At 37.4% G+C, this 9,007-nt stretch overlaps 1 pseudogene; it reads left to right on the top strand.

Annotated features, from left to right (window-relative positions):
• Window positions 1-2,827: 2,827 nt before the first annotated feature.
• Window positions 2,828-3,400, top strand: LOC102499727 (ras-related protein Ral-A pseudogene; annotated as a pseudogene).
• Window positions 3,401-9,007: the final 5,607 nt, after the last annotated feature.

Raw genomic sequence — 9,007 nt, 5'->3', positions numbered from 1 at the left:
CCCAAGATCCCAAGAGGAGACTGGAAGAGAAGGGATTGTGATGTGGCCATCCCCCCGGGGGGTGATTTCTTGCTTTCTATCTCTGTCTTTCTGGTGAGCACACACGCCCTATAGTAAAAACCTCTCAAAAAATTAATTAATTAATTATTTTTAAAAAATTATCTAAATCAAAAACCTCAAACTATAAAACTGTTGCTGGAAAAAACTGGGGAAACTCTGGGAAACATTGGAGTGGGCAAAGACTTCTTCAATAAGACCTGCAAAGCACAGTCCATAATCCCCAAAATAGGTAAGTGGGATTACATAAGATTAAGAAGTTTCTCCAAGGCAAAAGGTACAGTAATTATTGCGAATCGACAGCCCTCAGATGGGAAAATATTTTTGTGAACTATGCGTTTGTTATGGGTTTATTAACCAGAATACACAAGGAACTGAAGCAGTTGTCCTGAAAAAAGATGATCAACTCTATTAGAAGATGGGCGAATGAGTTGAAAAACCACTCTCTAAGGATAATGTATGAATAGCCAAAAAGGTATGTAAAAAAAATGCTCAACATCACTCATTGTAAGGGAGATGCAGATCAAAACCACAATGAGATACCACTTATCCCCAGTTTGAATAGCCAAGATTAAAAATAATGGTAAGTGCTGGCAGGGGTATGGTGAAAGGGGAACTCTCCTGAAGTGCTTGTAGGAATGTAAATTAGTTCAGCCACTGTGGAGAAAAATTTAGAGATTCCTCAAAAATCCACAAATAGAACTACTATATGATCCAGCAATCCCACTCCTTGGTATCTACCCAAAGGACAGAAGAATTTTTTTTTTGAGAGATTTTTGCTATAGGACACTTGCGCTTGCGGGGAAGACAGTGAGAGACAGAGATACAGAAAGCAAGAAATCTCGCCCCCCAAGGGGGGATTGCCACACGTCAATCCCTTCTCCTCCAATCTCCTCACAGGAACTTGGGCACACATGCACACGCTCCCGGCATGAGTTTAAGCCACCGGGTCCAGGACTTGAACCATGGTCAACTATATGGGAGTCCAGCAACATAGCCATTAGACTAATTGCTGTTCCCAAGGATAGAAGAATTCTTAATCAGAAAGTGCTTGCACATCAATGTTTATTGTGTCATTATTAACACTTTCTAAGACATGGAACCAAGTCAAATGTCCATGAACAGATGAATAGATTGAATAACTGTGGCACATAAACTCTATGGAATACTACTCAGCCATAAAAAATCAAGACCCTGGCTTTTGATAAAAAGGGATCAATATGGATGATTCACTGCTAAGTGAAGCAAGTTGGACTATGAAGGAAAGACATTGTATGTCTCTACTTAATATGTACTGAGTGTCCTCACTCTGTGGTTGAAACTTAATGACTAAAGGTTTTAGAAACATAGTAAGTGGTTGTGAATACCAGGTACAGTGTTGAAAGAGGGAGGGTGAATGAGTAGAGTCTGATGAAGTACATTAAGGAGGAAAAATAGAGAGGCAATTCATTTATAGGACAATGAAATGGGTTATTATCTATCAAGGATAACTTTATAGTATTGTTAACTGGACTGGTGAGAAATGTCCTCATGTTGGAATATTCACTTTGCAAGCTATGTAATGTGATTGAATGTTTAAAAGAAATTTAAAAATAAAATTAAAGAAAAAAATTAATTAAATGGAAGAATGTAATAGAGTGTAGCATGGCACCTGTCATTCCAAAAGTGATCAGGAAATGTTAACTTTTTTTTCTTTTGTTCCTCTATATTTCTGACACCTACCTGATCCCACCCACATTACTAAGGATCTCACATATATAAGAACCAAAAAGCAATGCAGAAATAAAGTGTCTCATTAGTGTAAAAAGACATGGTAATGGAAAGAAACGTCATCTATACCAAGTAACATGACATTTTAGAAGAGATGTCATTTTCAATGAGCAGGTATCAGACTAAACTTTATTAATAGACTGAATGACATCATTATCATTATCATTTTCACTTACACTTTCCCAGAAGCTGAATGCCATCTCAAAATGCTCTCTTTTCTCTCACTCTCTATATTCCTCTCATTGGCAAATCCTGTTATAATTATTATCTAAATATCTTTTCATTTAACCACTTTTCTCCATTTCTCCTACCACTGCCTTGGTCTGAGATGCTGTCCCCTCTTTATTAGACCACTGTAATAGCTTCTTCATGGTTCTTTCTTCTATTCTTCTTCCTGTCCCTCCTTTCATAACTTGCTCTTCAAATATCAGCAAACTTATTTTCCCCAAAACACCAATGTGATAATAAACCCTTCCTGCTTGGAATCCTTCAGCAATGCCTGCCTTATCGATTGAAACTGGAGTAATAGATTAGCAGAACCTCTGGGTAAGGGTGGCATTCAAATTAATGAGATACTCCTGTTGTCTAAGTGTGTGAGTGCACATGTGAAGGTATTTCCAGTACATGTCCTTAGGAAAAAAAAAAAAAAAGGTGCAGAGAGAGCAGCCAGGAGGAGGGTGGACCTCCTTAACTCAGCCTCTGAGTCCTTTTCTTCCTCCAGCCACCAGGTCTCAGCAGACCCTAGTTGTACTCCTGCTGCTGCTGCTCCCAGGTCGGAAACTCCCAGGCTTCAGGGACTCTTATGCTGGAGCCAGGGAAGCCATAGTGTTCAGAGTCGGTAGGGCATTGGGATCACTCACAGCACAGGTTCTTGGTATATATGGACTTGAGCTCGTCTTTCTGTTTTTCAGCAAAGAACGATTTAAGAATTCTTTGCCATCCAAAACTATCCTCTCCTGAAAGATTATTCTTCCTCCTTCAGTGAAAACTGCAGCACAATATGGCTACAAATAAGCCTAAGAGTCAGAATTCCTTGACTCTAAAATCATCATGGTGGGCAGTGGTGGGGTGGGCAAGTTCATGCTGACTCTGTAGCTCATGTATGATGAGTTTGTGGAGGTCTATCAACCTACTAAAGCAGACAGCTATTAAAAGAAGGTAGTGCTGGATGCAGAGGAAGTGCAGATCAATGTCTTAGACACAAGCAGGTAGGAGGACTAGGCGGCAATTAAGGACCATTGTACATCCAAAGCAGGGAAGAGTTGCAGTTACAGCCAAATTCTGAGAGCAGGTTTTAAAAGAAGATGAGAATATTCCATTTCTACTGGCTAGTAACAAATCATATTTAGAAGATAAAAGGCAAGTTCTGTAGAATAGGCAGAAAACAGAGTCCACCAGTGGAACTTTAACTGCGTGGAAACATCTACTAAGACCAAGTCAATCTTGACAAGGTATTTTATTTAATGAGGGAAATTTGAGCCAGAAAGATGGAAGACAGCAAAGAAAAGAATAGAAAAAAAAGAAGAGGAAAAGTTTAGCAAAGAGAATCAGAGAAAGATATTGCATTTTATAATAAAAGCCCAACCTCCTTTCTTATACGGACCATAATAATAAATATAATTTATAAGCATTGCCTCTGAAGGCTCAACTGACTGAACATTTTGGAAATTGTTATGTATCACTGAAGTCATTCCTTGGAATTGCACTGGGGGTGGGGAATAGAAGGAAAAGTTACTTCCTCTGGTGTTTATTAAAAAGCTTAAAATTTATATTATTTTAAAATGTCTTGGTCTCTACTGCCTTAAAATGACAATTATGAATATGATAGTTATGCTGTACCACTTTTAAAACTATTGTTATGCAAAATATAGAAGAAAAAGTCAATAGAATGGTTGTTGCATACAGTTAAATGGAGAGTAATTCTTCTGTAAATCTGCCTGGTGATTAATTTATGAAAGTGATGTAAACTTGTAGAAGGGAATTTTTGAATATTCCTTAATTTAGAAACAGAAAGATATCCTGAGACATCACTCTGGGTGTATTCTCACTGGGATAATAGGCTATGACCCATGTGTCCTTGGGAGAGAATGTATACCTAGCAACTTTTGTATAGAAGATTCCTGCAAACTGTCTGCTAGCAGCCTGTCCAAATTGAAAATGTGTGTGATATTCTGGTTCTTAAAATTAAGGTTCCAGAGCTCCCTGATCACTTTTAATAAATAATACCTCACACCTCTATGATCTACCCACGCCAGAGTTCTATCAGCATGTCAGTTTCCCAGGTACTATGTACTCTCTTTTACTTCCACATATATTGCTCCACCTTGCTCAGTTTCCCCCTATTGCTTCTCCCACCTATCTTTTAGGTCCCAGTTAGAAGTCTCTTTCTATAGGAAGTCTTCCCTCACTTCCTGTAGTCCTGCCATGCGCTCCTAAGGTAACCTGTATATCACAGCAATTCCTGCTTATGGGCACAAAGGACAAGGATATTTATTGTAGCATTGCACATAATAAAATAACCTTGAGTAAATGAACTTTGTTATCACAGAACTATGGAATGCTATGTAATATTTTTTAATGAGGCAAAAAATTAAGTTGGGTTTACAGATGGATAGTGGAATTTATAGGTTTACAGATATGATAAGGCAAGCACAGTAGAATATGAATGATAGAATCCAGGTTGTAGGCATATGGATATGCCCTGTAAGATTCTTTCAAATTTTTAGTTGGAGAAAAAAAGAATACTTTGGTTAGATGAAGAAAACATCAGAAACAAAAAAATAATAAATTGGATTTGTATTACAAAGAGAAATTTATATTCACAACAGAGTAAAGCAGGCCTGAAATGATACACTTAACATTAAAATATCACATATTCTAAAAATATGCTAACATTAGTACCAGCAGATGGCATAATGGTTATGTTACTAGACTTCCACATGGCCCACTGTGGTCCAAGTTCTTGACTTGGAGGCTTGAAACTCACACCAGGCACGTGTGTGTGTGTGCCCAAAATCCCAAGAGGAGAATGGGGGAGAAGGGTTTGCGGTGTGGCCATCACCCTAGGGGGTGATTTCTCGCTTTCTGTCTCTCTGTCTCTCTCTGTCTCTCTCGCTAGTGCACGTGCCCTATAGCAAAACTGTCTCTCTAAAAGAATGCTAATGTTACAATTTTATGTATTTTCTTTAGGTAAAACGATTATGTGTTCTTTACAGCTGCAAAACAATATATACAATTGCATAATTACATATTTCATCACAGGAGATACAGCATTTATGTAAAACACAGACATAAGCACATATATACATAGAAACAAACCTAATAAAAGCATAACAAGAACCTGATGGTTAGAGAGTAGTGTGTGTATACTAGAGTTGAGGTAGTAATCAAAGGAGATGTTACTGTAATCTTTAATACATTAATAGTTTGCAAAAATATTATTACCAGAAATTATTTTAAAAAATATAAATTAGGGGGAACCAGCAGTTAGCATAATGGCTATGTTGCTGGACTCCCACGTAGTCGACCACGGTTCGCGTCCCGGACCCGGTGGCTTAAAACTCACACCGGGCGCATGTGCGTGTGTGCCCAAGATCCCGGGAGGAGAATGGAGGAGAAGGGATTGCAGCGTGACCATCCCCCCTGGGGGGTGATTTCTTGCTTTCTGTCTCTATGTCTCTCTCTGTCTGTCTGGCGAGCGTACGCGCCCTATAGTGAAAACAAACAAACAAAAAAAACTCTCAAAAAAAAAAATATAAATTAGGGCCAGCAGGTATTATGGTGTTTAAAGTGCTGAATCCCAATGACTGACTCCACGGTTTAAGTCCTGTACCCAAAGGCTTTAAAAACACTCCAGGCATGTGTGTGTGCGTGTGTGTGTATGTGTGTGTGTGTGTGTGTGTGCCCAAGATCCTGAGAGAAGAGTGAAGGAGGAGAGAGAGCAGTGTAGCCATCCACCTTGGAGAGTGATTTCTCACTTTTCTTCTTTGTCTCTTTACAGTGAGAACAAACATCTTATGGCAAAAAAAATCCCTAAATATATATACATACTAAAAATAATATTAAAAATGACATACATGTATGGCAAGATAAATCATAGAATGATTGATACTCTTTGATATACAATAAAGTTATAGCCCAATAAACCCATCATAAATTTAACATAATATTAAGTAAAAATAAATTTAATACATGTTCAACTCATAGTAGAGTTATGGTTTCTACTAAGTGCATATCTCTTTAACACTATCTAAGAGCCAAAAATCTTAATTCAAACTGTCATTAAGTTAGGGACTATCTGTGTGTGTATTTTTAGGGGGGTGGTGTATGTTTTCGGTTTAGGAACTCAAGCTATCTGTGGAAGGCATGATCTATATTTTTTGTTCCTTAGCACCAAGCCTTCCTCAAAGGATCTCTCTGCTCCTGGAGCCTAACATTTGGTCCCTAGCCCTGGAAAGACAGAGATCTCTTTTTTTTACCACTTGTTGAACTATGAAGTCATTAAATGTTAAGCTCTGAAGATAACCAACCAGTACTTGAATATTCAAATTCCATTCAACTTTCAGCCACTTTGCAGGTGTAACATTTAGGCAGATCATTTAAACTTCATTGTGCTTCATTTTTCCCATCTATAAAATGGGAGATAATAGTAGTACCTACATCAAAGTTACATGAACAAATAGAATAGTTTCTAGCACATAGCAACATCTCAATATATGTTATCTAATATTATCGGTGAAATCTGCATAATTTTGACTAATAGTTCTGACTGAGGTTTTAGTCAAAGGAAGCTTTTTTTCTGCTTCTCTGATTTATTTCAGTTTTGTAAGAAATTTTAGAGCATTTTTCTTTGTATGTATTTTTTTTTTGAGAGAGAGAGAGAGAAATTTTTTGCAATAGGGTGCGTGCACATGCTGGAGAGACAGGGAGATGGAAAGCGAGAAAACAACCCCCAAAGGAGGGATGGCTATGCCACAATCTCTTCTCCTCCAATCTCCTCTCAGCATTTTGGGCATGCATGCACATGTGCCCAGTGTGTCAGCGAGTCTGGGGCTTTAACTGCAGTTGACTACGTAACCATTACACCACCCACTGTCCTATAGGGTTGTTTTTTTTTTTTTTTCCTGAGGCAATGGTTTGTGATAAAAATAATGTAAGATGAAAAGCATTATAGATGCCAAAAGCAGCCTCAGTTTATACCCAGGGCTGAATTCAGGGTTTAAACATGCTTTCTCTAGCACTCCCATCCTACTTGAAATGTTCTTCTTCTCAATTTCCCCTAATACAAATACATTCTAATCTTCAAAGACAAGTATTTTTTGACCCTCCTTTTCATGGATTTCTTCCTCCTCCAAATACTTAAAACATTTTTCGTTAGTACCAAAAGATGTACAGCTTTTAGTTCAATAATATTCTATCACTTTCTAGAAATTCAGTAGAAAGTTTGTCTTAGACATGAGTATGATGCAATTGAGTTTATCACCTCCCTAATTACCAAGACTAAGGCATATGACTAACATGGAAGATTATTTTTCCTTTGATATTAATTCCTGGTGGTGGGAAAGAAGAGCAGTGGCTATTGCAGATACATAGAAGTCTTATTTACAAGGCCTATTTGAATGAAAATATGTGAGTGTTGTTTAGAAGCAGGTTTCCCGGGTTTATTACTGGGATCTTCTAGAGCCTGGCACAATGTTCTGCAAATATATCTGCTGTATGGATGCATTAAAGAATAGTAATTGTGGCACACAGTATAAAATATAAAGTAGATCCACTAAAATCTAATGGTCTAATGAATGATTAAATGAAAATGGTTATCCTGGAAAAAGACATGGTTTCAGAGAAAGTAAAGGCTTTCTTTAATTTACTGGAACAAAAACTTTTTACTACATAAATCTTGATCAAGAGAAAATTTTGATCAGTAATGTGAAATTTCTGAAAGTAAGGCTGAATCCCTGCTACATGGTGTTTTTCATCAACAAGGAAAGTGTGTGTGCGTGCCCAAGATCCCGAGAGGAGAATGGAGGAGAAGGGATTGCGGCATGGCAATACTTGCCAGAGACACAGAAAGAGAGAGAGAATGAGAAATCACTCCCCAGGGGGCATGGCTACATCACAATTCCATCTCCTCTATTCTTCTCTTGGAATTTTGGGTATGTATGCATACATGTCCAATGTGAGTTTCAAGCCACCTGGTCTAGGACTGGAATCATGGTTCATCATGTGAGAGTTCAGTGCCATAATCATTATGACAACTACTGGCCCTAACATTTTTTTCTTTCAAAGTTCTGTGCTAAAAAAAGAATAATGAATAAAAAGTTATAAAGTTTTGCAAAGTTATAAAATTCATTTCTGTGAGATAATGTGTTTGAGGGACTTTGAAAATTTAAAAGTGATAATTTCAAGTGCTATATTGGTATTTTTTCCACTGCTTACTACATACAATCACCTCTATGCCACTCTGTAGCCGTGGTTACAACCATAATTCAGTACTTGATTATCTCTTTTCTGACCCTGCCCCCATGAATTTCTTCCTCCTCTGAATACTTATAATAGTTTATTACCAAAAGATGTGTAGCTGTTAGTTCAATAATGTCCTATCACTTTCTAGTCAGGAATGTATTAAAATGAAATTTAAAGAGATCAAGAGGATCTCTTTTTATCTCCTAGTTATCTTACTTTAAAATAAGTAAGACATTCCCCATTTGTCTGAACTCCTTTTTCCCTTTCATCCCTCTCTCCAACTAATTCCATTTCCTTGAACCACTTGTTATCCACTTTTTCTTTTCTGTCCATCTTTTTCTTTCTCTTCTACCTCTTTGCTCATTTCCATTTCCTTTCCCTTCTTTGACCTTGTTTGCTACTTCATCTATGCTATTCTCCATCATCTCTCACAACTCTCCATTTTCTAGCCCTTTCTTCCATTTGTAACTTTAACTTTGATGAACTAGCTGATGGTTACCAAATGGTTTCCTTAACCTAATACTACCTCTGTTTATCTGCATCTCTGTTGGCTTCTCTCTTTCTTTCCATATCTGTCACTGACTTTCTCTTTAGCACAACTCCAAGTGAGTTTAAAACTCTTAGTCATTATGTCTATGAATTGTAATCTCCCAAACGTTTGAAAAGGTAATTTTTTATCAGTTTGTAGTTTGGGGAATTATTTATTTATTTATTTATT

This window comes from Tupaia chinensis, unplaced genomic scaffold (genome assembly GCF_000334495.1).
Source record: "Tupaia chinensis unplaced genomic scaffold, TupChi_1.0 Scaffold143798_1, whole genome shotgun sequence".
Classification (NCBI taxonomy): domain Eukaryota; kingdom Metazoa; phylum Chordata; class Mammalia; order Scandentia; family Tupaiidae; genus Tupaia; species Tupaia belangeri.
The sequence above is the reverse complement of the archived record's forward strand: the minus strand, read 5'-3'. Positions and strand labels throughout refer to the sequence as shown.